This window comes from Sinohyriopsis cumingii, chromosome 8, assembly GCF_028554795.1.
Source record: "Sinohyriopsis cumingii isolate HCF-2022 chromosome 8, ASM2855479v2, whole genome shotgun sequence".
NCBI lineage: Eukaryota > Metazoa > Mollusca > Bivalvia > Unionida > Unionidae > Sinohyriopsis > Sinohyriopsis cumingii.
In genome coordinates, this window is record NC_142968.1 from 101638711 (window position 1) to 101665424 (window position 26714).

Here is a 26714-nt window from a genome sequence, read left to right on the forward strand (position 1 = left end):
TAGCGCTTTTACACTATTTTTTATTATCTAGGGCTAAAATACAAGGAGAAAGGAAACTGCTTACCTACCCACCCAACCGGCTACACCCCGAGACACCCATACCATCCGCTGCCTTTTCATATACAATGATGGTACCTAGCAAGAGCAATCTTGGAAGCATTTCATCAATTAAACTTTCAGTTACCATTTTCAAAACTCATTGCTCGAATGATTAAAGTAAGCTACACTAATGTATTATTTGATCTTGTGCAAATAAATCCCAGCTCCAATCTTCTTTCAGTGGTAAAATAATGCGGCAGTGTGGTTGTCAAAATATATACTTATATTTTTATTACTTCACAAACACTGAGAAATGCATTTCTGTTAAAACTAACTCTTTGAAAATTTAAGAATATTGTTCTATTTCTAGTCTTTTTTTTAAATACCTAATATTTACTACAGGCAGAGAACAGACTAAGATAAATAGAGAACACTGTATATTATCGTTGTCTTTAGCAGCAACAGTAGCAATGTCATCATCATCTAACAAGACGTTATTAAATGCTAATTTATTATTACTATTACTATTATTATTATTATTATATCACTGCGTTTTTCTGTGAAACAAAATGTGGAAATTACGTCTGTACGAGCATACGATGCTTCGTGCATGCTCTCGAAATGTCGCAGAACTCCTAAAATATGTCTGAAGACATCTTTCAAACCTTAGAATATGGCTGGCAGTGGTCTTTAGACATGCTCGGTCATTTCAGAATCGTTGCTATGTATGCATGTATGTATGTATGTATGTATGTATGTGTGTGTGTGTGCGTGCGTGCGTGTATGTATGTATGTATGTACACACGCTTAATAGGCACGAAAAGGCGAATTTAGATATTTAACTAATATTGGTACTTGGTTTTATTCTTACCCATTTGGGACGAGACCCTATGCGCACCTATTTGGGTGACTGGGTATGGTATTATTATTATCAGTTGTTGCTTTGTCTGTATAATTACCAAGCGCCATACAAGACACGCCCATACATAAATCTTAACGGATTGAGATTAAAGCTGCATAAACATAAGTAAAGCACGACAGACAGTAACGTTGGAAACCGTTGCATATGAAGAAAAAATCATTCCGCAACAGACAAGTCTTTAAGATAATTAAATATTTATGACCCCGAATGGTCTGGACCAATAAATTAAATCTGAGTTTTGCATGTCTTCTGATCCATACTATTAGTAAACCAAGCTTAAGAATTGCACTTTTGATAGCTATGCCTTAATCGATCCTACTGAGTCAAATGCACAATCGGCTCTTGATTGGCCTGTCGCGAATCAAGAGATGATTAAATAGTCAGATCGATGATTTAAAGCTAAAATAATCAACACAATGCATCAACATTAGCGAAATATACGAATTATGGAGGAGTAATCGCTCGAAAAGATAAACGTTTCTTAGTCCCGCGATCAATAAATAACTAAGTGAGTGATAAGAACTTGAAGTAGGCCAGGACCTGGGTTCGAACCCTGCATCAAAATACACTAAACGGGCAACATTGAAGTTTTCCCATATTTCGGTAACGGGAATGCCTGAGTCGTTCTAACGTAAATGAATACTCTACCAAACATATCAGTTCAGCTGGTGTAACATCTACAAGTCCTTTACTATTGTATTAATTTTCCCTAGATACGTTTCTCACAAGTGCGTCCATTAACCGAGCTTTTGTTCAGTTTTTAAAGACATCTATGGTTGCAATCATGGATCCCCAGAACCAATGATATTTCAAGCTCATATCACAGTGTAGTAAGAACTGTGTTTAAATTAAATTCATATACTGTCACAGACGTTAATCGAAATGCGTGTTGATCATTTTAACCATTGAGCGTGGTTACGTTATATTTCCAAGCTGATGCTTTTTAAGGACACTTTAAGAACACCCCCACAATTTACATGTACAGCCAATAAAGGATGTTCAAAAGATGGATAAAGATCCGTGTATATATACAAACGGAAACCCGTTAAAACTGAAAACCATTAGGACCCCATTTAATTTTCGGGTTTGAAGGGTTTCGGTTTGCAGAGGGCAGCGCAGACGTAAAGAAAATGTCTTTTTTATATAACTAACATACATTGGCATCGATATCAACCATACATTTTAAGACGGAAAAGTCCATAAATTTCCAAACCAAAATAAAGTTCAAGTTTTTCATGTGATTTCAGAGAAAAGGTGTAAATAAAATTGTGGGTGCGAGTGCAATTTAAGAAGAGTTTATGGAGAGAGAGAGAGAGAGAGAGAGAGAGATTATGAAATAATATATGTATCTATGCAAGACTGTATACAATTCAGAAAGCTATTTGCCTTTTAACATTTAATCAAAATCGATCTGAAAGAGGCTTGTACCTTCCGAATGCTGATCGGTCGGCCTGTGCCGGCAAAGTATCAAAAACAAGGCCATAGCTGTGTCTATGAAATCCCGGGTGTCTAATTTTAAAAGAAACGAAAATGAAGTTTTATTGATCATTTTATGCAAAAGAATAACATTAAAAAACACAAACATCATAAACAGCTAACACAACCTTTCTTAATTGGTTTATCTATACGCGTTTTGTTGTTTACAACAGACCTTAAAAGCCTGCCCTTTATATAAGGCGCAGAAATTTCGGATTAGCCTGTTGTCCGACCCTGTTGTCCGACCTACAGACCTAGTCTGTATTGGGTGACAAGCATTGATTTTACCTTAGTTGCACAGGGGCACTTCAGGCTGACTGACTCAGCCCTCTCTCTCTCATATATATATATATATATATATATATATATATATATATATATATATATATATATATATATATATATATATATATATATAGTTGATTTAATTTAATTGTTTGTAAGTTTTAAAATCTTTTTATTTTTAATTTCATTACATGTCAAAGTAATGTAATCTTGTAATTTGGCCTCTTTTTAAAAAAAATTCAGTTTGACCTTACTCTTTTCATAAACAACTAATAATACGAACACTGTTTTTAGTCTAGTTTTGACTTAGTTCTCGACCTTGATTCAGAAATCACAGACAAGTAAACAACTTTCTATTTTTATTTTATTCTTGGAGTAAAATGATTGTTTTTTTTCTTCAAGGTCATACTGGGAGTACCTGATTTTAGATGTAAACAGCCTCTCTTTCGAAACTCTGGGTTTTTCGAAATTGCGCAGTTGTTAGACTTAATAGTTATGTATAGAGAGATATTCCTCAGTTTGGACTTTTACACTGGAAAGTATTTAATTGTGACTAGTTTGGAATTATATTTTAATTTTATTCAAATATTTTTGGATTCTAAAAGATTAATTCTTTTTCTGGAAATATTTGAGGGTTCATACGGAATTCTCGGACAAAGACATTTTTTAAAATTTTCTCGAATTCAAACACCGGAATATTATTTTATGTGGTTCACAAAGAACTGTAAACATATTAGCACTATACTGACAACAGTATACGTCATCACCTTCCATTTTGGACTTTTAGTCGGGACTCGAACTTAAAATCATTAGAACATTTCATTACTAGGACTTCTAAAATTTAATTCGTGGATTATTCTTGCATTATTTTTAATTTGATTCTTAAAACAGTCAGTTCTTATTTTTTTAATTTTACATTGTTTTTCCAGGGAAATACATTATTCGTTAAATTTTTCCGAGTTTGTTGTTTTCGCTCTTTCTTTTGTTACTGTTTATTAGAGCCTAAACATGTAACATAAGACCACACACACACACACAAATAGAACCCAACAAAATATCATTTAATTTACATTTTTGGAGGAGGAAAAAATATTCACTTTTATTGTACAAGTATTTGAGAAGAAAGTAACACGAAAAATGTACAGTACTCAACACATGCACAAAACTATCTCAAAATAAATATAACACCACCTTCTTCCGTGTTACAAATCAGCGGAAAGTTTTTTTTATATAGTTTTTTTTTTGTCTTTTTGTTTCCTTTTACTTCGAACATATTAGAGAAAGATGTACACAGTTTGTTACAATTATAGTACTGGATACTCTTTATAGAAACTATATTCCAGACTCTACACCTTAGCAACATCACCGTTTTATTCATACGTTGTAGTTTTCATCAGGGGAATTAATCAAAAGTTCAGTGAAGAAATACGGAGTTGTCTTTCTCACACCCAACCAACATTCTTTCAATCACATAGCGCAGGGGAAAACCCCCAGCTCATTACGTTTTCTGGATCAGAATAATTGTCCATTCAGGTGTTGTAGAAGATGACATTCACAGAATTTTAAAATTGCACGATGGCTTGTCTCGTCACTTCGATTGATTCTCTATATTGGATCGGCACCGAATGTTATTAAGTCATCACGCAACAAATTTTTTTGTGTGTCTGTTTCTCGAATTATCTGGTACTATTTGTCCATACTTAAAGAATCACCAGAGCAGAGATGACTCCCACACTCGCGCATTAGACGTAAAATAGGATGTAAAACCTGTTTTATCTGACATCCCATCCACCCCAAAATAATCAGTATAGATTCGATGTATATACTAAATATTGAATGAACATTAGGTGGGAAAAAAAATGTATCATATAATGACAATCACCTAGCTGTCGGAGCATCAGACATGATTGCCCCGAGCAACTCAGATACGTTTACGTAGTGACTTTCACCTATCAAACCACGGTAGTAGCCAATATCAGCTGGGCCAAAATTTTTAGATAAGCTCTTAGATCTGACATCCCAACATTATGGTGCCTCTCCTCCATCCCACCCCTGCATTACCTACAAGCCCGCAGCCCATCTGCCATCGGGCAGATTGCCATATATTGGCAATGCTATTGGTGGGCGATCTGTATGAAAGCAGAATACGTGTCAATGACAGGTAAACGTGGTCGGCAAATTTCTCAGTCGGACGGTCCAGTTAAAAGGTCAAGTGGAAGTTTTTTGTTTTTTTTTATCAGTGTAGGGTATAAGGCTTTGACGAAATTCTAAATTTTTTAAAATTAAAATTAAATAATACTTACATGAATGCAGATATTGTGAAGCGTAAGAGCCAAATGCGGAAAGTAGTTGACCACGCGTCCATTCCTTTCATGCATCAATGAATAAACTGCAGGAACCAAGTTTATCAAGTCTCCTAGCTAACCTACCTGTTTCTGTAAAACCAAGTTTTTCTTTTCGTCACTGTATAATTTTGACCTTTATGAGATTTATTTTCAGACTACAGTGAAACAAGCAATGAAGGCATTTAACATTCAATTGTTGATGCTATATAGTAAATACTATTTTGATGTCTGTCAATAAAAGCAGCAGTTGGCCTTTTAGTTTGACAAGCTTAGCATAGCATGCGCCATTACAAGTTACACGGGATAAGATTCGAATTTCAAATAAACAACAATTGAGTGACTACTTGTGGAATAAACATGTATTTTAGGGATTTATCGTCAAAAAGAAAAATAAATCAGATCATAATAGAATTTTTATCCTGCCGTCCATTTCTGGTTGACAAGTTGGTCCGATAGTTGCCAGGACGTATTGAGAAGTATATTCTAGTTGGATGGATGGAAGGAGTAAAAGTGGGTGAGTCGATAGATGGATAGATTGGCTGATGGATAGGTGATATATCATTTGGTAGACTCAGATTTATATAGTCTGAAACAATAATGTAAACAAGACATTAGTTCAGTGGACACATGCCTCTGCCAATATTCTATACATTTTGGTAATATTTATCCCGTTTCTTCATATATGAAGGAATTAAAAGAAGCTAAAAATATATTTAAAAACCAGCTATGTTGCTGGATAAAGAAAAATCTGTCCCTTGATGGAAAAATAGCTATGATCAAAATCACTGATTTTCCAAAACTTATTAAATTATTGTTAGCACTGCCTAATCATACACAGTGGAACGTGAATTTATAATTATGTTCTATTTTTAGTGGACAGGTTAAACCGAAAGGGTAATTAGAGATAAACTTAAGCCACATCTACAGATGGTGGTTGTTATGTATATTTAATTTATATTCTGTGCTCGACCCTTGCCCTTGACTGAGGGAAGAGTTTTTGACTACCAGAATATTGTCATGTTTTGCCTACCCTATTTCTGTCATGATTCCCATAAGTAAATATGATGTTTACTTGAATTTTGATTCAAGACCTTGATTTTCTTCCTCGAAAATTATATTATCATTGGTCAAATGAAATTGGTACACACACACACACACACACACACACACATATATATATATTTATTGTCAATCTGTGGAATCACTAACAATTGTGTTCAGATATAATTTGAGTAGAATTGTTCATTTAATTTAATCATTGGAAATGCAGAGTGCTCATCATTTACTTTTTCGACTGAAACACTACTTTGGGAGTATTAAGGACTCATTCAAAGGCATGCTAGACTATGCCATTGTAGTACATCAACACATTCAAGTCTACTGGAACACCAGTACCTTCAAGACTCTTGGAACATCAACACATCCAGAACTGTTGGTACACATGCACATTCAAGATTACTGGTACAATATCATATCGAAGACATTCAGATCAATCTATACTTTTTAGACTTATTATAATACATTTAAGAATATTTGGGATTTAATTCACAATATTGTAAGTGCTGAATTTTCACTTTGCATTCCAAGGAAATTAATTGTTTGTTACATTTTACTTAAATTTTTGGTTTCACTACTTTATGTTACTTGGTTTAAGATCTAGAGAGGCAGCAGTGGTCTACGCATGGAATATGTTCTTTGCTTAGTTCAGGACACGAATATCACTTGGATTAAACACCTTGTTGCAAATGAAGAAATACTTTGGCAGAATAAGGCTACAAAACTAATTTCAGGAAAATGTGGAGGCATCCAGATATTAAAATTGAGGAAGACTAAATTAAGAGAGATAGGTACATGTCTTTGTAATACATTTCGGCAAGACGTCATCCATGATTTAGCAACATGCCAAAAGGAGCCCTAGTCAGTAACAAAATACTCGTCACAGGATATTCTAATTTTCTTTTTTTTTCTTTTCTTTCATATTAAGAATTTCATTTCTAAACGAAATGGCAGTGAAACGGGATAACATGTGTCAAATGTCTTTTTGATAATACAGGATCATTATTAAATTCCGAAGCACTACGTCAAATGACTCAATAATAATTTCATTGCATGTTTCTCAATTATTTATGTGGACACTGGAGGATAAACAGGGAAAATGATATTGTCAAGGGAAACATGTCTATAAATGTAAAAATTAGAAGATGAAAAATATTACTCTTAGAAAATACGAATTTAAAATCTGTATCCATGAATCTGGTAAAGAATAAAGAAAATAAGCTTTATGGAAAACACGAGGCATGCTCAAGGCCGGATTAAGGTCTTTGGGAGCCCTGAGAACAGCCAATAAAGGGGCCCACAGCTATCCTGCCTTGTCCATATATATGGTTACAGTACTATTAACAACACTCCCTGTGAAATCAGACGATAATATACGTGGCCCCTTGAGCCTCGGGCGACCTGGGCGCGTTGCCCACTTTGTGCTGTCAAATAATCCTGCCCTGGGCATGCTGTAGACAATTAAGATGGCATAGAAGCGACTAACACTAAGAAAATCTTAACTTTTTGCTAAGAAGTGCACGAAAGATACAAATTTAATAGGTTTTCATTTTAAATTCATACACATAATTATTATAACGAATAAAAAAATAATAATAATAATTATTATAATTTGAAAAAATTAATTTAGAATGGTTCGTGTACTATTTTAAAACAAGAAATTTAAAATATTGCACACTTATTTTCCGACTGTGGAGTTACTGAATCCCGTGGAAAATCCCATGGTGCATCGATTACAGATTTTATGCCAGATATTATGATGTGTATATTACTGAGCTTTGTAATTTTATGTCACATTTTCCAACCTTAGCAGCACCCTATATTTCTTGATTTGTGTTATGACACGTGTGTGTGTGTGTGTGTGTGTGTGAGAGAGAGAGAGAGAGAGAGAGAGCGTCTGCATCTGCACAATCCTAAAATTTTAATTTACCTACCCACCCCACTCCAAAAGGGTAAATTATAGATACATTTGTAGCCCTCCGTACAGATGGTGGTCCAGATATGGATCATGTTCATTCTTTTATTAGTACATGCATATTAGTTGGATTAGAGACTTTATTGCAAATGAAGAATGACCTTGGCAGAATATGGTTACAATACAAATTTTAGGAAAATTTGGCGACATTCAGATATTAAATTAGGAGAGACAAAATTAAGAAAGATTGGTAAATGCTAGGTAATAAATTTCCGTAAGATGCTATCCGTACCTTAGCAAAAATGGAAAATGGAGCCCTAGTGAGAGGAAGAATATTCGTTACTGGATATTCTAAAGTATACCACTAACATCAAAGTAATGAGTTTGCCAATTATCGTTTATGGCAGAACAAACGCAAATCACTCATTGGAAAACATAAACGCTCCTTTTGCAAAGAAGCCAGCGCCTCAAACTCTGATAACAGATCCATCTGGAATCACTCGCGAGAACTAACTTATACGAAACCAGCACCACTAAGTCCATGTGAAATTTTAATTACTGGGACTAGTTATGCTGACGAGCAAAATATTGCAAACCATCTGAACCTTTCGTTTACTAATACCTCATAAATACTCGACAAGTCTAATGTTACAGACCATAAGAAAGATAAACTAACTGTCTTTGTAAGTGAAAAGTTCCCTAACCATGATAGTTTTAATATCTCTTTATTACATTAACTGACACCATCGATATTATCACTAGAAACAGAGACTAACAAATCGTCGAGTCTTGTTTGAATTCACGCCAAAAATTCTTCAAATGTCGGCTCTATCAATCTCAGAGTCGTTGAAAGAAGCAACTAACTTCCTTACAAATTTCCATTCGTTGAAATTTGCAAAGGTTTTCGCAATTCACAAGAGTAATGAAAAGAATGATTCGTCTAATTATCAACCCATATCTGTCATATCTGTTTTTTAAAAAAATGATTGACAAACATGTTAGCAAGCACCATTCTGATACTGTAACAAGTATCATCTCCATAATTTACATTTAGGTTTTCGACAAAAAATATGCATGTCAAACTGCACATAACCACATAACTTATAGACCAGTGGTAACTAGGGATCGTATCGTTCTAACTTAGTGGCACAATCTTCACTGATCTAAAGCAAACAAAGAAACGAACAAAAAACATTCGATTTGGCTGACAGTTCGGTGCTCACTTAAAAAAAAAAAAAGAAACTATCAACCTTTTAGTTTTCTTCACACTCAGTTACTTGGTTCACGTCGTATCTCACTAACATATCCCAAGTTGTCTGTAAGGTAAATACACCCCATATTTAAGTGGTGTTCCTCAAGGCTCTGCAATAGGGCCTCTCTATTTTACACTGTAAATCAACGACTTAGCCTTGTATCCAGTACACTCTAACACTGATATTTTTTTCGTCGACGGCTCTACGACTCATGCACTGGTAAATCTCTTTACTCCATTGAAAATAAATTTCAAATCGACTTCAGAAATACTTATAAATCAGCCTGGTTTAATAAAAAAAGAATGCAATTTAATGCCTCTAAAACTAAGTGTATGACAATCGGAAATGTGTATAACTGCGTATATATATATATATATATATATATATATATATATATATATATATATATATATATATATAATAAAGTAAAAAACAAACAAGCTTTAAAGAGCTAGAAAGAAGGATAAACAAAAGCTTACTTTGGAGCTACGCCATCGTCTCCCGTAGACGGATGCCAAGAAGAATATATATATATATATATATATATATATATATATATATATATATATATATATATATATATATATATATGCGAGCTTATCAGAGATTGTGTAAGTGAAGTATTTTTCATAACATAACCTGTTTAAAAAAATAAGGACCACACTGCAGATGAGTCTTTCATGACCAAATGAGTTATCCTTGTTAAATTATTATTATTATTATTATTATTATTATTCGGGAGGTGGTTTTAGTTGCAATGGGATGGCAGTTTTAAGTCCAAGAGGGGCAATCCTCAATCAATTTAACGATCTTAACTCAGGTTTTATTACATTAAGCTCAATAACAGTTATTGTTTTACTGCGTTAATTTCTTCATAAATTTGGGAGAGTAAATGACGTACGTAAAGTAACTGTCGAAGGGGTGCTGGTGGTAACTCCAACAGGAAATAAAGGATGATAAGGCGCAGCTTGAATCTTCCATATTGTATATATTATCAACAATACACCCCGTTTCAAAGGTTTTCAGTCCATCAAATGCTGCAAAAGCTATTGTGCGTGCGGCACGTAATGACGGAATGGTATACATGGATAAAACAATCTAGCATTTGGCTCAATTATCAAAATCACAGGACATAGCGGACTGATGGCTAATGACGTGACTATAATACTACAAGTTGCTGTCACATTTAAAACTTAAGTATTAAAAGCTCTCTCTGCTCAAAATCTTTTTATTTTCTTCTTCTTCAAAACAACGTTTTATTGGCGTAGCGATGAATATTCGTTGTACTGTGTCAGTCTTTAAAACGATGGGCTCTATTTCAGCAGCTACATCGGTTTAAACGGCAAAGCCATTACAAATTACAATATTATTAAACGCATGACCCAAAACATTTAATAATAATATTTTTAATTGTTTTCTTAAACACTTTTACAACTATTTAATCAGATCAATAATGTTTTTACGTTGTAACCTCCATGCAAATTCTTTCACATCATTAACGTTTCTACGATGTAACCTATCATACGTATTATTTCAGAGCATTACTCATACAAATTCTTCTAGTTCACTGACGTTTCTACGACCTGACTGCCCATGCAAGGATCCTGGGTGGTCTAGTGGTCTAATGCGCCCGCCTTTACAGATCACTGACTTCTCACCTCTGTCCGCGTGGGTTCAACGATGGCACGTGTAAAAATTTGCCAGTAGCTTCCCGAAGGTCGACTTTTCTTCCCGCAATTTTCCAGAGCTCCTCCGCCGCCACAAATACTGGCTGCCATATATAGCATTTCACATGCTGAAAATGACATTGAACCCACAAAACCAAACCAAATCTCATGCATATTCTTTTTCTTGTCTAACTTTGCTTCACCAGAAACAGCGGTGCCAAAGCTTCATGTTTTGACTTGTATTTTTGATATTTAAAAAGAACGGATGAAATTTCCTTCTTACATTTGTTAATGATGATATGTGTACAAGATTTTTATTTTTGTGTTTTTGCGGAGGTGGATTTTTATTTGGGGGGGGGGAGGTGGTTGTGTAAATTACCGTTTCATCTGCATTATTGATTTATATCTTGCTTAAGCAGAAAGTCTCGACTTAGACGCTTTTGCATCAACCAATGCATGCTAACGTCCAGTATAATTATCGTGCCGATTCGATTGATTCAAGCTGTAATAAATGGGAGATAACTCCATTTGCCCTCTTTGAGACAGTGGAGGATGAGTAGAGTTGCTGCAATATCTACTTCGCTTACGTACGTCATTCAGATGGGAAATGAGACAGTTATGCAAAGTAAAGATTTTTTATATATATACATATAAAAAGAGTATTAAGGCATGAGACAAGAGCTCCTTTGTCTTCAATTTTAGAAACTGTTAAACCTTGGTTTTAAAAGTACGTGTGTCTATTGAGCATGCTTAGCGATTTAGGATATACCGGTAAAAAAAATTTGCATAGTAATTAAGAAATAATATTGATGATGATCTAAGCAGGATTTCAACACGAGAACTTGCGCTTTTTAGTCCAGTGTGAATACTAAGATATTCTCGTTACATGTAATGTTTACACTTCAGTGTCACTTTAAAACACAATAAAACGATAAAAAAAAAAAAAGATGAAGACAAAGGCGACCTAGGTTTATCAAGCCATTTATTTTCCATGGCTATATGGATGTTTCGATGGGCAAGCAAGGGCTTACTATGAAGCAACATCGTTAAGTTTCGGGTCCAGCAATGAATCGAATTCTTACACAGCAGACCACCACTTTCGCACACTATATACATCACTGCAGAGAAGCAGCTGTTCCCAACCTTAATAGTCATCAGTGTGTTTGGTCGAGGACATGAATGCTCTAACTTCAATATATTCGGGTAGTTGTTAATCATATTTTATTGACCAACAATGCATATATGCGCGCAAGTGTTTCTGTGTCCTGTAGTCTTGTTCAGGATTTTGCATCCGACTGATTTGACATCTAAATTTACTCCATAAGCAGTAGTGTGTGACTATACGGCGATCAATGGCGAAAATGGGAATTAACATTAAGGCCTCCATCTGGACATGTGGCTTCATGGCTACAAAGGTAATTTAAGATTAATATGACGCTATGACGATCAGGGGAATGATAATGTTAACGTGTCCATAGGTTTAACATACACTTTTACTGTAAAACACCAATAAATGCTGACAAACACACAGACAGACTGACCTACAGCCACTCACCTAATGTCCAACATCCACACCTATTAACAAATACACCATTTTAGAAGAGACAACTTCTAAACAAAACTACCACTCTCTACCACCCTTACTATCCATATAACCTTAGCAGTGAACTGAAAGGAGACAAAATGGGTAGGAATATGTGGATATAAACGTACTTACTATACACAATCACAAACAAGGGTATGAATTTTCACACATATACTTACATAGCGTAGTAGTACTCAGACAGACACAGCCATTGGGTTTATATTTTTATTGTAAATATCATTGACAAACATAAAACAATGTTTTGGCAATGATTTAGTCGTTAATCTTTGTCTGTTTGAGGGAACTGGTAGGCCCTAAAAACGGCAGTTTGCTGTTGTCCTGCATCGTTCATTTTTTGACATCCAGTACAACTGCACCACCCACCCACCCAGGGCCTGCTTCTACAGCAAGAAAACATCTAGTCGTAGTCACTCCGTCTATCAACGGAGACTAAAAGTCAGTAATCAGTCGCATCCATTTCCCAATCTCCTGTTGGTGGAACCCCTCTGTTCTCACTGGCTCTGCTGTTCCTCCACTTCATCCTTTTCACGTCCCAACCTTTTCTGCACCATCTACCACTACTGAGAAAGACATTGCTAATATTATTCCCTCTTAATCCCTTCCCTCCATTTTTCTTAATCTGTTTTGTTTCTTTCTCTTCATCAAACACTTCTCGTATGAACAGACAGCCCATGCGGAAGGACATCATTTCACTCTTATAATGTCCTTTGTTACGGTGGTACTCTTCTATTAAGAGGCATGTCGCATCACACACTTTTCCTACTTGTACTGGCTGGTTGATCCTTTACTTCTTTGAGTGATTGACAAGGGATGGCCAGAGTGGCGAAGGCACCGCTTAATATGTTCTAAGGTGCGACATGAAGGAAAATATTCCTCAGAGTGGAGAAGCGTACGTGAAAGAAAACATCATCCTAGAAAAATAATTGAGATAAGAGAGAGAGAGAGAGATTAGAAAATATGAAATGAGTGGATACACCATTTCCTCTCATAAAGTCTTTGATAATGTACTCGAGAGGAGTTAACCCACAGGAATCAAAATATACTCTCTGGTCGTTGGGAAAGCAAACGGCTACCCAATGGGTTCCTGGGCGATGACTGTCGTACATGTTGATAACATAATCGCGAACGTCTACAAGTTTTCGATGAGGATGTTCATCTGAAGCACACACCGTCTGGAATCTATGAAACTATGCAGGAGCTGTGAGGCAAATCGTAATGTTACCAGGTATTCATCTTCACACACAATGACATGTAATGATATCACACTTGACTTTTCCTTTTAAATAGGGCTGTCAAGTAAGTCTATTAAAGAGAAGTGTCGGTACTATTTTGCAAGAACGCTCCATTGCGTTTCGTCCAAGGAAGTCAATGGAGGTATGGTATGGTCACTCAAATCTTGATAATACTTTTTAAATTTATACTGGTTTGGAATAAGTGTTCTTCCAGATAGTTTTGCAACGTTTCATTTAGACTCATCAACAAACACTGGTATTGTTACATTTGACAAGGATTCCTGATCTGAAAACCTTAACAATGTTACTTGGTCAGGTGTGTGATTCAAGTCAAAATACTGACTGTTGCTCTGGTTCAGGTCATACTGACTATGGATTTCTTTTCTTTTTCGGGGACCCGAGTTGCCGAGTGGTCTAAAGCGCTCACCGTTACGGATCACTGCCATCTCGTATCTGTCTGTGTGGGTTCGAGTTTCGGAATCGGCCAATGTGGGTATGTGAGAAAGCTTTCCAGTAGCTTCTCGTGGGTCAGTGGTTCTTTCCAGGTTTTATCAGAGTTCTTCCTTCGCCATTTATATTGGCCGCCATGTATAACCTATCTTGTACTGAAAAATGGCGTTAAACTCTACAACAACACCACCATTTTCTTTTTCTTCTCAATTTGGTGTTTGTGACTATTTTTTACTTCTTTTCTTTTCTGAATGGAAAACACAATCATCCTCGTCTATGACCATATGATCCCTGTTTTATTTTTATAGTCCACGAAGATTTCACAGAAAAGGGCGATTTTTATTTTAGGTATATGTTCTCCACACAATAAACATTGTTACGGTTTTTGTAGTTCTTGTGGAGGTTAGCTCTATAAAAGAGATGCAGTGTTTACGGCATTTTTCGTGACTTCTGCTTCCTTTTCGAGTTCATGATAGCAATCCAAGAACCGAAACTGGGTGGATATCCTTTCCAACGAACTTCGTGGATATGATGTAGTCGTTGTATTTTTCAGTCACTCGGGCAAGTTAAAATTCTTTCTGGCACTTTTCTTTTCATATCTTCTCAATTATCGAATGGGCTCACATCCACAAACTTGTCGTGTGACGAGAAAAAATATGTCACAAGTTGGATAAATAACCTGTATCAAAGGTGAAGTTTTTTTAATCCAATGCAAACCCACCTTCTAAGTTTAATTTTTGTTTTTATTCTTCTGATTGTCGTTGTTCCAAATAATCGGTGAAACACGGTCATTTGGTCTGAGGTACAACTTATTTCTGAAGCACACCCGATGCTACCATGGTATGATTGATCGTAAGCTTTGAACAGACTCGGAAATACGTCGATATATTTGAGAGTATGTCCATGTGTAAAATATTTGAAATCGTTCGACGACACTGGCTTTACCAGAAGATCTTCAGTGATAAGATACACGAATGTGTCGGTTTTTCAATCCTTTTCCAAAAACCTGGTTAAGATAATCATTTTTTTTTTAAACTGCCATTGTAGAGGGTGTCCGCTACTTTGTTTCAAGACGATTTTTGAAGCTCGCACCAACTTTGAACTTGCTTAAGAAGTCAATGAAACTTACCAAGTCGATTTTGAATACATATCAATGAAGCAAAACAAATATTTGTGACCACGATATTACAAAGCTAAATAAATGACATCATTTAAATTAGCTTGCCACTGATGATCCATTCACCATCGATTCTTGTAAATTTTCGTTGAATGGAATTTTGTATCGTGTATGCCGATTGTTCTTGTAACCACTGGCGTACATCTTGCAAACATAGACTTATGAGTTTTGTTTTGGCTGCATGATACAATTGTATAATTCCTACGTAGTCATCGGCATTAGCAGGCTTGTGGTAAATGATGGTCAAAAGTGTGTCAATGTTGTAGCTGCTGCCGAACAAATCAACTTCACGGTTAGATATTCCTCTTAGATTCGTGTAACATTCTGGATTACGATGGTTGACACGACCTAAGCAAAACAGGATTAAAAAAGTAAGTTTTGACAGCAGTCATCGATTCTTTTTCCACTTTTTTCTTTTGCGCTTCTGTTACCTTATATTTCCTTTCCTCTCCTGCTGAATGGGTGTCGACATCATCTTTTCGACGCAGGCTTTCATTTCTTTTTGTTTGGGAGCAGGGAAAAGGCGTGAATAAAAGTGTCGCACTGAAAGGAAAATGTATTTGAATAGAGGGAATCTGAAACACTTATCTTGCTTCCTACTCATAATCAATCCACATATCTGTGTCTGTCATCGTCTATTTTATGCTTTTCTTCCGTTTTCACGAATTCTTAAAATATCTCTAAGTACGTTCAGTCCTCTCGTCTTAATTTTTTTTAATGAAGCAACTAAAAATGTTGCAATAATTGTCTCTAGAGTTGCATTTGTTTTTATATTCTGTTTGATCCACAAACGATTGTAATATGAGCGAGGTATCCGCTGTCCGTATCAAAGATAAAGTTTCATCCACAGTTTGCAAGGAGCTACAGTTAAATGTTTTGTCCTCTTTATCTTCACTTCAACACTCCTCCAGCACATCGAGAAAATGAGCCCAACAAAGGAGCAGCGAATTTTAACAACAGACCTCTCAACAAGGAAAGAAAGCGTTCTCATCGAGCGAGCACTATTTTATTTAGCATAACTGGAGTTTTCTCGTTCACCATTTGTTGAAGAACGTGAAGATGTCGTCTTAATAGCTGTTTCTGTATATTGGTGAAAGGAACCGTTCCTTTCAAAACGTTCAAACAACATTCACATAACCTTGTCGATGTTTTTTCTTTATGTGCTTCCCATTTTTCTTTGTTTTTGCACTGAAGCATAGTACTCGACAAGATCTGACAAAACATCCCAATGTTAAGCTGAACGATTAGTGACAGCCTTTGTCCATGTTTTGGAGACATATTTGGGCATCAACCATGGTATAAGCTTTGAGATGAAATATCTTTACTTAGAGGAAAAGCTAAAGTAAATATTGTCCAACACGTTTTACTTTTATATTTGAATTCGTCTCCACTGATTTTCGAGACGTTGCACCACCTCGACCTTTGACACTAATGTTGTTTCAAAGGACTCACTCGTGCCAGGACTCTTTTTTTACATATCTAGTAAACTCTGAAATATTCCAGTTCTGCAGTGAACTTTTTCTTAGGAGTTCTGCATTTTTGGCTACATCAGAAGCCGTTAGAGTTGCAACAGAAGAAATGGATGGAGTAGAAATTGATGATGGGTTTCTATATTTTTAAGGTGAAGAAACACTTGTCTTAAAGCACAGATAGCAAAGGAGAGGAGTAGGATTAGAATAAGCGAAATTGGAGAAGACTACAAATTGGCGATTTCGTCAGAACATTCGCATTTTAGCTGCAGTACCAGACTTTTTTTTTTCTTTCTTCGTCTTCCTAGAGTGTAAACTCACTGCATCTATCTTCTTTCTGTCTGTCTTTTCGATTTCGGATTTGGGTTTTTTATCCTCGGCATTAGTATCCCATTTTACAAGTGAATGTATAATGATATCGCCAAAAGGTCCACTTCCACCTGGTTTCAATGTGATTTTTGTTTGTCGTTGTATCTGTTCTTGGATCAGCATTCTGTGTCAATGCTACTTTATGTTTGTCATAACAAATGTTTTGCTTACGAGAAATGTGAATGATTCCTTGTAGGAACTGACCTACTGTCAAAGTAAACCATCATAACACTTCTTTGAGACTGTGTTCTAACAAATGTGAACGCACCTGTGCATACCTTTGTTCGCGACTGATGCCACAGAAAGTACAAATCAGTTTGGCAGGATGTGAATGTAAGGAAGTTATGTCAGGCAGGAAAGAAAGTAATGGTGTTTTTTTCCCCATAGTTTGTTGTTATTTGTGGATTTTTTTAAACAGACGAAAATGAATGCAAATGACTGGACATTCTTCTTTAGCAGATATTCATTAGGCAACTGAGTGGCAGCGTGATAAGCATAGTTCATCCAAGGTTTTCTTGTTTTGCCAACACTTGCATTTGATATTTGTTTTAACAATATGACATGTTAACATTGTGACTGATAGTGTGATACTCTTTTCTGTGTTGAAATGTGAAATAAGTGAATAATACTGTAAATAATAATGACATTGCATTGATGTTATTTTCATGTAAACCAAGGTTAGATAGCGTTTGACAAGAGACAGACACGATCCGGGCATCTTCGCGAGGAATTCATTTCAGAAACAAGATGGAATATCCATGACATTTTTTGAGTAACGTATAAACCGACTGCCACTCTTTGAAACACCACGCGACACGCTGTTGAAGACGATCGAACAGAAATTATTGGTTTCATCAAACATTTGTCCAGCAGTCAGTATGTTAAAGAAATGGCGATGATATAGTATCTCCCAACTTTTACGATCTTAGTTTGTTCAATCACATTGAAAACGGAGGATGCAGCCATAACTCTCGGGTAAGTTTGGAAGCTTATAAAATAATCACAAGAACACAATACATTTTATACACGTTTATTTTTTATTGTACAATAAAAATATTTATATTACGAAAAAGAGCCCCAAAGTTCAAGTTTACATTCTTTTGTGAGTCACACATGAGGTCCTTGGCATAGTCAGTCTTTTCCTATTTCCAAATGCTGAATCCAAAACTTCTCTACATACATCCTTCCAGTCGTAAATGACCTGGTGCACGTCACGAGTCACACACACTCCTTTTTAAGTATGAAGTGGAAAGAGCGACGATGGTCTTCTTCACACGATCAAGAGCATGAAACAACTCTATACTCACCAATGTTCCTGTCAAGGCGCATTATTGGTCATCGTGACGACTAGATTGGTGTTGAATACAGGTTTCATGACACGAACGATATAAAGAAAACATCAGTCTTTTATGAAAACGATGAGACAACACCGGGTGGTAAAGGTTTGTCGGTGTAAAGGTCTCGTAGACTACCTTAGGTTGGGGTGGAGTGCTCCCAGTATTATCTCTAATTATTACAGAAGACCCACCCTGGCTCGTTTTTGTTAGAAATTGAAGTAGTGATAGAGATGCAAAGCTCCGAGCTCCCAGTCAGCTATGCCGACCGTTAAATTACTGAATACTCAAAAGGTGGAATTCAAATAAACAACAAATTTAATGACATTCAATAACAGATAGTCCTTCCTCAAATGAAATTCAATATTCAAAACCCTATAACTCGTCTTTCACTCCACCAAGTGACGGCCTATTTCATCATCTGACTTAGTGTGATAGATTTTCCTCCTGTCCTGTGAAACACATTTAATCATCTGTAGTATTTATTGACTGGTACCCAGTACCTCTTCAGTCCAACAACCACGTCCTTCACACTTCCACTTCCTCCACTTCCGTGCTCTCCTTTTCTTGTCTCATAGAGATTCGGGACCAACTGTACCAGGCTATTTCCTTTCTCTGTCTCCTACAGCTCCTCCGGTCCCTGAAAGCTTCCTGTGCGAAGCTCCTTTGTAATTTCCAGAATAATAACATTTCCCGCCAATTTCGAATGACGTCGGAGTAGCTTATAATTTCCTTATGTAATTCCCGGAAGATGGTTTAGTGACTACAGACGTTTAGTTTCAAAACACTAGATTTAAACTTGCGATTCCAATGGTGGCCACGCCTTGCTCAATTCCGAGTGGATGTCGAATCACCCATGGTCTACATAATTAGCAGACATTGCCCCCCCCCCCGGCAGTCTGTCAAGGGTGGATTTACGACCCCCACTTGATGTTCTTTTGAGCTCAACAGCAGCAATTCCTGGCACTTACCTGTGAATCGCACGCAGCCAAATAAGGAACCAGTGACAAGTTCCTATGGCCATGTTATATACAACAGGCTTCCCATCCGTCCTTTTGATGTCGGCTTACACTATCGTTTTGACACTCATTGTTCGCAAGGCTGACACTCGCAACATTTATGAAGCGAATAATTAGCCTTGGAGTCTAGCATATACATGTTGCAATCTGGCTATTGTTCCTTACTTATAACGTGAAAGTCCGTGGCAGAACTTGACATTTGATTAAACCTTCGTATTGTCACATGTGATAAAACCTTCGTATCGTCGATGTGTTCAGTAAATATTTCAGGGTGACCGGTAGAAGATTTAGCATATATACACACCTAAGGATACAACACATTAATGTATCTGACTTGTTCGCCTTTAGTTTTAATTTCGTACAAGTGCGTATCATCGGTCCATCCTCTAGACAAACTGATGTTTTTATTGAAAGGTTTGATGTCTGTCCCATCGACGACGAGTTGAAATTCTGGATGTGCTGAAATATCGATCTAAGACTCCGGCGTCATTGGCACGTTTTGTCGTATAACTAGTCCATGGTCGACTATACGAAACAATTTATTTTTCATATGTCGTTTACTATAACAAGTGGGGCAGCCATGAAATATCGTGAAATTCGTACACGGTCTGTGGATTTTCTAAATCCATACCATCCATGGAATAAAATCTAGTCTTCGTTTCTACATTGTTTCTAGCATGTTATATACAAGTAGTGTAACGACGGAAAGTTTTAGCTTAAAATCGACGACTGAGAGATCTATAAGAATGGAGTGGTATGATAACTATTTTTAAATCGGGCATGAACTTCTTTCATTACACTAGTCCACATGCGTTTTTAATGTCGAAAGCTTCATTCAAAGGACCAGTACCTTCCTGATCCAGAACTGTCAAAACTTTTCACAACAACAAAATGTCCATATTGAATTGACAATATTTTAATATCTCTTCTTGAAATTAAATTGATCAAAAAAGTGGATTTGCTACCAAGTCTTGAAAGCTTCTCGTTTTTCTGTTCGTACACGATCGAGGTTGTAGTATGTATTTCAGGCAACGAAGTAACACGATGTGTTTATTGGCTTCGATACTGAAAACTGAAAAATAGCCATTTAGCCATTTCTGTCATTCCAAACGTTTAAGGCATTTTATTCAAAGACGTTATCAAATAAGTGATGGCATCTTTAAATTATAATTTTCATACGTGCATATAAATGATTTCGGCTCCGTTCATGCCGCCCGATGGAATTCCGTTCCTTGTTCTGAGTAATATTTCAAACGAATCTGTCAGCCTCATACTGACAAATTATGAGCAATGACTAGTGATTCTACGACTGTTCAGTAACGATTCACCTCCTCTTCGCTCTACTGTCGGCTGGGTAATGTTCAAATAGCTCAAGTCAACTTCTGCCAACAATTCTTGGAAAGTGTTAGACTCCAATGAACGTCATCGTCGCTTAGATTAAGGTTTCTCGTTGAAAAGGTGAAATCGTTTCATGTTGATTTACGCTCGATTTGACTAAGGTGCACACCTTCCCTATATAGAACGATCTCATCAAACTATATAAAAAAGAAACTCTCATTCAGCCTCAATCTGTGATGATGCAAGAGTCATACGAGAACACACGTCTCGTAAGAGATTTACAGAGTCATTGGGAAATACACGTTGAACAAAATTTCTGACTACTCTTCTCGATATAAAAGTCAAGATACGTGTATGTCTGTACAGAGAAACGACACTGGGCTACATAACATTTATAACGCCAAAGGAAAGGAACCTCCAAGGCAGGTGAGAAGAGAGACAAGAAAAATACCTGTTATCATTGTCAAGAAAAAGTACACTGGTCTTCAGATCGTCCCAAGAAAATGGCAAAAAAGGAAAAGGAGGAGGAGCGTTCATCATCATCATGGTAAGAAGAACTCCTTCCAGCAAAGCAACCCAAAAGGCAAGAGAAGCAGAAAAAAAGGACTAAGAATTTATTTCGATGAATAAATTCAACAAGGAAAGACAGTAAAAAGGCTTGCTGCGATCCGTTTTGAAATGTCACTTTGATTCTTATTCACAAATATATACCCCCCCCCCCAAAAAAAAGAACCGTAAAACTATATCTTGATTTGTGTTTATTCTAGTATGGAATATATATTCACGCGCGCGCGCGCGCGCACACACACACACACACACATTTTATATTGTAGGAATTTGATTTTTTGCTTTATTGATGATTTAAGTAATATCTCAATCCTGAGATCTGGTTGGGCCCTAAGAAAAGGCTGTTGAATTTTTTTTTAAATAGTATGAACTTTTGCACATCGGTTTCAACTGCCATACAGCTTTTCCACGTCCATTTCTAACTCCTCTACTGTGGTAGTGGTGTTAGTGACTGCTTTCGCTCCTGGCGTCTCAGTGGTGGCCGCCAATGTAGGCATATAATGTTTATCTTATTGCATTGTGAATATGCCTTTGTCTTAGGTTTCGCCACATAAGTTTGATACATTTCTCTCGTAAGTTTTAACTCCTTCAGAATGCCATGCAACACACTAACACTTTAGTTTTCACTAATTCATCTCAGTGTTCAAAGTTGTCCAATTTTTTGTTGCATTCTCTGTTCCTCTTCTTTTGTGTAGAACAAATGTTTGTTCTTCCATCTGACGCTGTGAAATATATCTAACTCCTCCTTACGTTTTTTTCAAAAATATCAGCATAAGCTGGTAACGACTGAAAAGGAGATGAAGGTTATACTTGTGGCAAAAAAGTCTTGTGAAAACGAGTGTGTGTGTGTGTGTGTGTGTTAGATTTGTAAGGTAGCTTTAACAATTTTTCACTCATATCGCCTGGATGTCTGAAATGTGGCAGTTCATAGTAATGTCCAGCACTGAGACATCATGCAGCAGACATGTAGCATCATGAAACCAGGCCAACCTGTCGAAAAAGAAACCGCTTAATGCGAACGCCAAGTAAGGCAGCTGCTACTAACATTTGTATAAGTCTTTGGTATGACTCAGACGGGGTTCGAACCAGGGATGTTATTTCAACTTTTTCGGGGGGGGGGGGAGGGAAAAACTGTATTGGCGGGGGAGGGCAAAACTTGAAAAAAATTATTTTAAGGCATGACTTTTCATGTGACGAGAAACTTTAAGAAAACCTTGAAAAATATTAGACACATTTTTCTTTTTGTTGTTGTTCTCGGGTTTAACGCTATTTTTTCAGCACAAGATAGGCTATACATGGCGGCCAGTACAACTGGTGGAGGAAGAACCCTAGAAAACCCAGGGAAGAACCACCGACCCACGAGAAGCTACTGGCAGGCTTTCCCACGTACCCACGCTTGCCGAGCCTTGGACTCGAACCCACGCAGGCAGAGGTGAGATGGCAGTGATCCGGAACGGTAAGCGCTTTAGACCACTCGGCCACTCGGGGCCCCGACATTTTTCATATTTTAAAATCGAATAATATTATTGTGGAGACCCTCCTAGCGATTTTAGAGAGAAAAGCGAACGGACATATTTATTGTAGGGAACAAAAGAAAGTCTGTGATTGCTTGTACAGAACAAGGAAACCATGTGTCAGGTTTGATAGGACGTTGTAGGGAACAATACCTTTTTAAGATCAGTGGAAAAAACATTCAAATATAGGTTATTTTAAATCGGCTGTTATTTCAAACTTTTGATACCAAAGAAGATCAAAACAATATAGTTCAATGATATTTTACTAGTATTAATTGGGTTTCTTTATGAAATTTTTTATTCTGAAATCAGTTTTTATGATTCTAATACTTTATAGTTATTTCCTAATTAAGTCAAATACGTAACAGGTATTTGAAAAATGTACCTACCCCAAAAACTTGGTCCTCATCACCACTGGAGAGAAGTTTTTATAAACTGTTATGGATCATCCCCTTTGGTGGATCATGTATTTTTATGTTTGTTTGTTTTACAGCCGTTTTTATGTTGTCAATGTGTCACGATTTACTTATATTTGGTATATATACTGCTGCTTATATCCTACCAAAAATATTATTATTATTATTATTATTATTATTATTATTATTATTAAATAGTAATGTATATATTACTGTCGACGTCAATGGACTATCAGATCTCTCAAAAACATATGTTCCAACTTTTTCATTTACTTTTAATGCTTTTCTGAAATGAGAAACCACCCCAATTTAAATATTTAGATTTCTCTGAAGCCTGGTAAAATTCAAGAGTGTAGACTGCACCATTTATATACTCTCCGCTTCCCCTTTAGTTTAAGTTTTGGTTTGATCTTCTCAGTTGAGAAACATCTATTTACACGTACTGCTTTGTCCCCGTTTTTAGTTAAACTCACTGCAATTTCGCTATGTTAAACAACAAACTCAAGAAAGAGAATACTATTGATGGAATTGTTGACTAAATTGATTAGTAAAATAGCAAACTAGTCCTTTTCAGTAATGACGAACTATCAGCACTATGATAATGTAATGCCTCATCTCGTTTCAGGTACTATGCAGAAATTAACTGGAAGAAATAATCTGAGATGACACCAGCAAGGGAAAAAAAATTGTTTGAATGATTCAGGTTTTGACATTTGCTACGTGTTTTTCAACTTGAAATTGTATGAAACTGCATGTCTGACGTAATATTTTTTTTTTCTTCCATTTTATAATACTTAGTAGGTGAAAGCTCTTACCCGACTGTTTATGTCAGTCACATGTTGCACTGCTAAGCAAGGGGCCATTACGTCGGTCGCATGTTATGACATAGAGCCTAGTTATGGTACTTATTACTTAAATTCTAGTCGCGATCGTACAGAATCAGGGGTCTGTATCGTACATTATTGACCGTGTTCATGCAACAATATAAACAAACAAATACAAGGGATGGCAGATCTTACTTATCTTAAAATCGACAATAATATCGGGCTTCAATTCGCGTCCCATGCCACAAAAGTATCCTGAAATCGAGATCAAATTAAAGGCGGAGTAAATGAGCAGTTTCTCCTTGGCATCTGTTTTCACGCACTTAGTTTCATCTTTTAAGAAAAAGTATTCCTTCTTAGCGACTCTTCACGGTTCATTTGAAACATTCACAATTTAAATAAAGCTCGTATACCAAATGTTGACAATATATTCCCTCGTGTTCCTCTTGGCCTTCAAACCAGATGAACCCTTGTCACAAAGTTCGTGTAGTACGTCACTTTTGCGACTAGCTACGATGTCGTAGCCTCAGCTTGAATTGGTGTGTCTGAGGCTACGAACCGATCCCATATATTGTAATGGAGCAAAAAAATTCATCACTAAAGTCAAAAAAACAAACAGTGTAGAAATCAACTACATAAGTATAATCATGTTGTGAAAGAAGTTTGGCTTATTTTTAATTTATTAAGTCCTTACACGATAAAATAAATTGGCATGGTTACTCTAACCTTATCCTGTCCGCCATGACAGATAACGCGAGACTCTCGCCGTGACCGCTTTTCTACGTAAGGCTTGCCAGACAATATTTTGGATATTCTACGATATATTATTATCAATCAAGTGGCAATAATCGCTTCTTGGTGGAATTTCAAAGTTGCCGATAAACCGTATTTACTTTTAATGCGCCAAATTTCTGACCCAAACGGCGCCAAATTTTTACTACGATTTGTTTACATTTCCAAATAAGGCTTCAATGTCCTTATATGGCACACAAACAAACGAGGCTGAGAACGGAAGTAATCATTATTTGAAATAATATGGCGGACGATCTAAACGAAAATATCGGCAAAAAAAGGTAAGCGAGATTTTACAACCACTTCTACAACGATTTTCGATACTTCCGGTATTAAATAAGAGGACTACTCAATTTATTGGATTATATTCAAGGAATATGTTTAAAGTGTTATTATTAGGCTAAAAGAGCGCCGGGTGTGAATCACACCCGGCTTGCTCCATTAACACGTATATGCTCATGTTAGTACCCTGTCCACGACGTACGAGTAAGGGTACTAATATTAGTACTATTTTGCGACGCACTCAACACCAGTTCCTTTGTGCCTGTTGTACATATTGTTCAAAATTTTACGTGAATTCAAACTATTCACTTGTTTGGTAGCATTGTGATTTACTGATCTGTATGTTTATATGTAACATATTGTCAACATTTATTTTCACATCTTTTTTTTCCGGGGGGGGGGGGGCGCACATAACGCCAATTTATTTTACCAGTCGTATGTATTGTTACATCAATTCAAACTATTTACTTTTGGTAGTGATTTCTTGTGATTCGGTTGTGATTTGTTGATCTGTACCATTCTAGGGTCAGTATTTATTTTCACGTTGTTTACTTTGAGTGCTGTACATTACACATATAAATAGTTATTCTAGCAAATTCATGTGCAGATGGTATTTTGAGGCCATTTTCAATATAATGTTTTGCTGTGAATATCCAATATGACTGACAAACGATCTTTATTCTGAATTACGTTCGGTTTTATGCATGTAGGCTAATTTACTATGTCCGCCATCTTTGTTATGGAAGCAATTTGTGTATTGAAGGCATCTCCAGTTTTCATAATGTGCTATGTGCAAACGTAGTTGAACATTAATAAACAGTTCATATAACGAGTTTTTATCTATAATAAGTTAAACTTAACAATAAAATAATTTACCTACCATTTCCTACAAAGCCGACACACCAGTATTGTTCACTTTCTAACTTTCCCGCACCACCAACATCAATTGGAGGCCCGTCTTTTACTTAGCGATCATAGTGTACTCGTCTTACACAAGGATTTTAGTGTTTGGTTGTATATTTGTAACTAAAAGTGTAATAACATAATTATCATTCAATATTTGTCTTTAATCGCAACATATTAGCGGTAATTAGTGTTTATTGTGTCTTAAATCCCTGTTAAAAATAGGTCCTATTTTAGGCGGAGTGTTAAATGGCGTAGTGCAACCGAAAGGTTTAAATAATGGGTGTTGTGCACACGAGTGTTTTCCTCCGACAAGTAGCGGGTGAACGCTTTAAGATAAGATAATACTAAGGTTTCCAACAAACTTTAAATTATGTAAATCAGCTTTCGAAAGTAGTAGTGAACTTTGTCATTGCCTAAACATAACTTAATATAAAGGAGTCACATTTGAAAGTATACATTCA

At 36.3% G+C, this 26714-nt stretch overlaps 1 protein-coding gene across 1 annotated transcript in view; it reads right to left on the bottom strand.

Annotated features, from left to right (window-relative positions):
* The window catches only part of LOC149794253 (nephrin-like), a 347553-nt gene extending 321265 nt beyond the window's left edge, over positions 1–26288 (bottom strand). The window contains exon 1 of the mRNA XM_089968389.1: positions 26228–26288. The gene's annotated coding sequence lies outside the window, so the exon portion shown is untranslated. The remainder of the gene's footprint in view (positions 1–26227) is intronic.
* Positions 26289–26714: the final 426 nt, after the last annotated feature.